The sequence below is a fragment of the Chiloscyllium plagiosum genome, chromosome 9, assembly GCF_004010195.1.
Source record: "Chiloscyllium plagiosum isolate BGI_BamShark_2017 chromosome 9, ASM401019v2, whole genome shotgun sequence".
Lineage (NCBI taxonomy): Eukaryota > Metazoa > Chordata > Chondrichthyes > Orectolobiformes > Hemiscylliidae > Chiloscyllium > Chiloscyllium plagiosum.
In genome coordinates, this window is record NC_057718.1 from 62,445,928 (window position 1) to 62,452,689 (window position 6,762).

The following is a 6,762-nucleotide window of genomic DNA, read 5'->3' on the forward strand; positions in this document are numbered from 1 at the left end:
TTGCATTTCCAAAGCCCCTCCCCCAAGTCCCTCCTCCCTACCTTTTATCTTAGCCTGCTGGACACACGTTCCTCATTCATGAAGAAGGGCTTAGGCCCGAAACGTCGATTCTCCTGTTCCTTGGATGCTGCCTGACCTGCTGCGCTTTTCCAGCAACACATTTCCAGCTCTGATCTCCAGCATCTGCAGCCCTCACTTTCTCCTCAATTTCTTTAGTTCATCCAGCATTCCATATACCTACCAACCTTTCCTTTCACCCTAACAGGAATATACTTTCTCTGGGCTCTCGTTATCTCATTTCTGAAGGCTTTCCATTTTCCAGCCGTCCCTTAACCTGCGAACATCTGCCCCCAAACAGCTTTTGAAAGTTTTTGTCGTCAAAATTGGCCTTTCTCCAATTTAGAACTTCAACTTTTAAATCAGGTCTGTCCTCTTCCATCACTATTTTAAATCTAATAGAATTATGGTTGCTGGCCCCAAAGTGCTCCCCCACTGACACCTCAGTTGCCTGCCCTGCCTTATTTCCCAAGAGTCGGTCAAGTTTTGCACCTTCTCTTGTAGGTACATCCACGTACTGAATCAGAAAATGTTCTTGTACACACTTAACAAATTCCTCTCCATCTAAACCCTGTACACTATGGCAGTCCCAATCTATGTTCGGAAAGTTAAAATCCCCTATCTTAACCACCCTATTATTTTTACAGATAGCTGAGATCTCCTTACAAGTTTGTTTCTCAATTTCCCTCTGACTATTAGGAGGTCTTTAATACCATCCCTATAAGGTGATCCCAATAACAGAGAACCTATTTCTCAGTTCCACCAAAATAACTTCTCTGGATGTAGTTCCGGGAAGGTCCTCCCTCAGCACAGCTGTGATGCTATCCCTTATCAAAAACGCCACTCCCCCTCCTCTCTTGCCTCCCTTTCTATCCTTCCTGTAGCATTTGTATCCTGGAACACTAAGGTGCCAGTCCCACCCATCCTTGAGCCATATTTCTGTAATTGCTATGATATCCCAGTCCCATGTTCCTAAACATGCCCTGAGTTCATCTGCTTTCCCTGTTAGGCCCCTTGCATTGAAATAAATGCAGTTTAATTTATTACACCTACCTTGTCCCTGACTATTTGACTTGTTTCTGTTCTCAACTGTACTAGTCTCAGATTGATCTCTTTCCTCACTACCTCCCTGGGTACACCCCCCCACCCCTCCCCAGCTTACTAGTTTAAATCCTCCTGAGCGACTCTAGCAAATCTCCCTGCCAGTATATTAGTCCCCTTCCAATTTAGGTGCAAACCGTCCTTCTTGTACAGGTCACTTCTACCCTAAAAGAGATTCCAATGGTCCAAAAATGTGAATCCTTCTCCCATACACCAGCTCCTCAGCCATGCATGCATCTGCTCTAGCCTCCTATTCCTGCCCTCAGTAGCTCGTAGCACCAGGAGTAATCCAGATATTACTACTCTCGAGGACCTCCTTTTTAAATTCCTGCCTAACTCTATGTAATCTCCCTTCAGAATCTCAACCTTTTCCCTTCCTATGTCGTTGGTTCCAATGTGGACAATGACCCCTTGCTGGCACCTTTCCCCCTTGAGAACATTCTGCACCCTCTCTGAGACATCCTTGATCCTGGCACCAGGGAAGCAACACATCATTCTGATTTTTCGCTGCTGGCCACAGAAACGTCTGTCTGTACCTCAGACTAGAGAGTCCGCTAACACAACTGATCTCTTGGAACCCAACGTACCCTTCATTTCATTACAGCCAGTCTCAATACCAGAAACTTGGCTGGTCATGCTACATTCCCCTGAGAATCCATCACCCCCTACATTTTCCAAAACAGCATACTTATTTGAAATGGGTATAGCCACAGAAGGCTCCTGCCCTAGCTGCCTATTCTCTTACCTTTCCTTGAGTTAACCCATTTATGTGACTGTATCTGAGACTTCCCCCCCTTCCTATAACTGCCATCCATCACATACTGTTGCTGTTGCAAATTCCTCATTGCTTCTAACTGTCTCTCCCTCAAGAGATCTTGTGGTGCAGTGGTATTATCCCAACCTCTGGGCAAAAGATATAGGTTCCAGTCCCACTTATCCAAGAAGTGTTTTGTCGCATACCAAACAGGAAAAAAAAAACTTTATTTGTAATAAATTTTTGATAATTTCTTATTGAAACAATTAATATTAACATTTTCTTGCCCAAATTTTTCTTTTATGAAGCTTTTTATGTTGGATATAATTTCTTGGGTTCCAGCAACCCTCTGGCATCTTATCCACATATGCCACATATCTTTAATTTATTTGGATTTCATAATAATGGTTACACCTCAGAGATTCAAAAAGACCAAAGTGACTGCCTCTATGGTTTCACCAAAAAAAAGGTTTGTCACCGGTGCACATACCTAATTCACTTGTCCAGGTGCTTTCCTTTTCTTCATCACTCTGACTCCATTTTAGTTTATTTTAAAAGAGTTGCTGTGCATGGTTCTGCATCATATTTTTAAATCAATCTTCCTGTATTTTCTTGAATATGCAGCTGAAATATGATACATGCTGTTACAAGAAAGTACCCAATCAATTTCAATTGTTTATCCCTAATGTGATTATAATGGCTTTACACAATTCTAATTATACGTTTGTATATTTGAGATGTTTGATATTAAGTTGCTCAGTTAGTTTGGATGTTTTTTGCCAGTGAAGTTAAAAAAGTGAATGACAATTTCTTGCCTTATTGGTTTTGACAGCTTGTATCTTTCATTAGTATATCTCAGAATGAATTGATAAACTGTACCATTAATTAGCTGCCAATGTTTACAAACATATGAAACAGACGGACAAGGAAAGACCATGTGGCATGTCCCATCTAGACAAGGGGTATAGCATGTGTGCATCAGCAACCAACCCACCATCTTCTTGGAGAGATATATGAACTATTTTTAAATATTTCTCTCTGATCTCTTAAAGCAATCAAGCAAGTTCCAAATGACTATCTTAATGTAATGCAAATAGTTATGAGACCCAACTACTTTCCATCATGCGAGATTTCTTCTACTCATAGAAAGTCATCTTGTTTCATTTTTTAAACCCATAACAAATCTATCTACAATCACCACAGTCCATGGCAAACTGTGCCAGGAGTCAGTGTTTAAAAGTATTGTCAAGTGTAGATCTTGCCTCCACTGTTTTTTCTTTAGTATTGTGCCCCTTAGGTCTTCTTTCTCAATCAAGCTCAAATATCCTAACCACCCACAGTACAGCCTTTTCATAATTTTGGAGACCTCTATCATGTCACTATAAGACTACATTCCTTCAGCTAAACATGTTGATGCCCTAAGAGTTAAATGTCAAACTGGTGACCTTACTCTGGATGTTTGCTCAACATAGATATCTCCCAGCATGAATAGGACAAAATTGAGTACAATATTCAGATTGTGTTACAATGGGAGAAGTATTGTATCTCTGGTTATGCAGTTCAATGTTTTTGTTATACATTGTTATACCCCATTATAGCTTCATAACAATGTCCACAGACCTTCAGACTTTTATAAACAATGAGCCTTGCCTGATCCACAGCCATTAGAAAGTAAACTGGCTTAGGTTATGCATATGTGCATGTGCTTGAAACTATCATAATCCAAATGCATCACTTTGGAACCTGTAATTGTATAGTGTCTTTAACATCGGAGGAATGTCCAAAACACTTCAGTGGAGTAAAAGGCAGAAGTGAATGTTGAGCTAAAGATTGAAATATTAGGAGGGTTAGCAAAACTTTAGATAGTTCTTGAAGGTATCAGGAGGATAATGAAGTACAAATGTGGAGAGATTTAGGAAGAAATTCCATTGAGGGAGGCCTGGACATCAAAAGGCACAGCTATCATTGGAGCAGCAAAGGGAATGAAGAATGCATGAGACATTAAGGATTTGGGAGCCAATGCATGTCACAGAATATGGGGATAATGGTGCAAAGATCTTGATGAGGATTAAGGTATAGGCTGCAACTTTTGATGAGCTGAGTTTTATGGAGGATGGTAGCCTGGCCAGACAGCATTTGAATTCCAAGTCTGAAGGTCACAAAGGCATGGATGACAATTTCAGATGCAGATAGATAGAAGCAAAGGTGAGTTAGGTGACTAAATGGAGGTAGTAATAGGTTTACATAAGCACCAATTCATCTTTTACTGGTGGATTGGGAACTAATATATATTAACAAGCACAGAGATAAGGGATGAACAAAGTATGAAATTGGATACAAGCAGCAGAGTTTTGCTCCAGTGTGGTAGAAGAAAAGCTGGAGGATAAGTCCTGAATTTCAAATGTGGAAGCTTTATTAGGATGATTGAGGATTTCACTAGGAGATGAGCTACAAAAATGGCACCCCTGAGGCTAAATTACTGAGTGGATTCAGACAATCGAGTGATTATTTGGTCAGAGGCTGGGCTCCGTAAGACTGCAAAATTAATAGACTGGTTCAGCCTCAGTTGTTAGGGAGAGGGTAGAATCAAAGACAAAGAAACAGAGTTTGCGATAGGGACTGAAGATAATTATATGATTTTTGTAATATTTAATTGGAAGACATTTCTGCTTGCCCTATACTAGGTATCAGACAAGCAGTATGACAATTTAGAGAAATTTAAAGGATTAGGAGCAGGTGATGTTGAGGTAGAGAGTTAAGTGTTTTCAGCAGCTTTTTTTAATCTTGTCCAGCGATGGCATGTGGACAATAAAAGATAAGGCCAGAGATAGATCCTTGTGTCAATGTAATGAGAATGAAAAATAGAAGCCTGTGCAGGTGATTTTCTGGCTGCAAGTGGTTCGGTAAGAATGGAATCAGTTAAGGCCTGTCCCAGCCAGCAGATGACAGAGGAGAGAAGCTGAAGGAGGATGATGTGGTCAACAATGATGCAGTTGAGCCTTGAAAAATGAGGGTTAACTCACTAAGTTAATGATCACAGCATATGTCTTCTGTGACACTGTAAGAACTGTTCCAGTGCCCTGTCAAGGTTGGAAATCTGATTGGTGGAATTTTTGGAAAAATCAGGGAGTTTTAGGAGATGATAAAACATTCAAATGTGTTGAATAGGGAAGCTAGTTTGGAACTGGGTTGTATTTGGAAGAACAGAGAGGTCAAGGATGGGAATTTTGAGGAGAGGAATGATGATAGTAAATCTGAAGAGGTGAGGAAATAATGTCAGATTTAATTTCTGTGCTGCAATTGCTGGAGTGCAGCCTCTGGCTCAAAGTCAAATCTGCTATCAACTAAGGCACAAATGATAACTTATCAAGATAGTAAATAAAATATAGCCAACTTTACTTGAAAGTTTTATTCCCCTCACTCCCCAGTATTATGCTGTTTGTGTTTTTCTATGCAATTACAAATCTTAGTTACAAGATTATCTTGATGTCTTTTACTTAATTGTCTATTATAAAAAGTTTTAAAATTCTTCAGAGATAGAACAATAATGTTTTCATCAAACAATAAATTCCATCTTCCAAACAATAAATATTTTCATGGATTTTAAAAAATATTTTTAATTCTTGAGATATTTTAGATATTTCTGATCAACCTGTTCAAAGAGTTTGGTTTTGGACTCGGCTCAATTCTTTGGTGGCTTGCATGATGTGCTTGAGTATCTGTCCTTTTAACTCCTAAGAGATAATGATTATTTCCCTTGTACAATATGCTGTCTTGGGCAGCCAATTCATGTTTCTACCCAAGATGATGTTGTGGCATCAAACATGTCCTTCATGCTTTTCAGCCATACTTTCATTTTTTTTTATCAATACTTGTAGAATTGTAGCTTGTTGGGTACTTCAATTGATTTAAGTGAGGCATTTGTTTGTCAGATTCAATGTTTCCAATGAGTTGATGATTTCCAGACCATATTGAGCTGCTGCTTCGCAATGGATCTGAAGATTTTATTTTATCTAGCAGGTTATAAATTTGCTCCTGAGCTGGTAGATGAAGAAGGGCTCATGCCCGAAACGTCGATTGTCCTGCTCCTTGGATGCTGCCTGACCTGCTGTGATTTTCCAGCACACATTTTCAGCTCTGATCTCCAGCATCTGCAATCCTCACTTTCTCCTTTGTTTAGCATGTCCCAGGATGGATACATTATCCCAGTTGAACTGGTGTTCCTCTTGATTTGTGTGTATGGATACCAGTGATAATTATTCATGTCTTTTGGTGGCTAGTTGGTGCTCATGTATCCTGGTGCTAGTTTCCTGCCCATTTGTCCAATGTAATGTTTGTTGCAGTCCTTGCAGAGTATCTTGTATATAACATTCATTCTGCTGGTTGATGGTACGGATTCCTTTTAATTTATCAGGAGCTATTTCAGTGTGGTGGTAGGTTTGTGGGCTACCAAGATGCCGAGGGACCAGAGTAGCTGGTCGTCATCTCCAAGATATCTTTGATGTACGGCAGGGTGGCTAGTCTCAGGGCGTGTTGTGTCTTCTTGTTTAGGTCTGTTGTGCAGGAATCTGCGGACTGCGCTTATCCCGTCATTCCTGAATACGTTATATAGGTGTTTGTACTCGGCTTCTCCTAGTCCCTGGGTGCTGCAGTGTGTTGTGGCTCATTTAAATAATATCCTGATGCAGCTCTGTTTGTGGGTGTTGGGATGATTGCTCCTGTAGTTGAGATGTAGTCAGTGTGTGTGGCTTTCCTGTAGATGCTGGTCTGTAACTCTCCATTGGTTTTTCGTTCTATTGTGATGGAAGAGGTGTCTGTTATTGTTGTCTTCCTTTTTGGTGAACTTTATA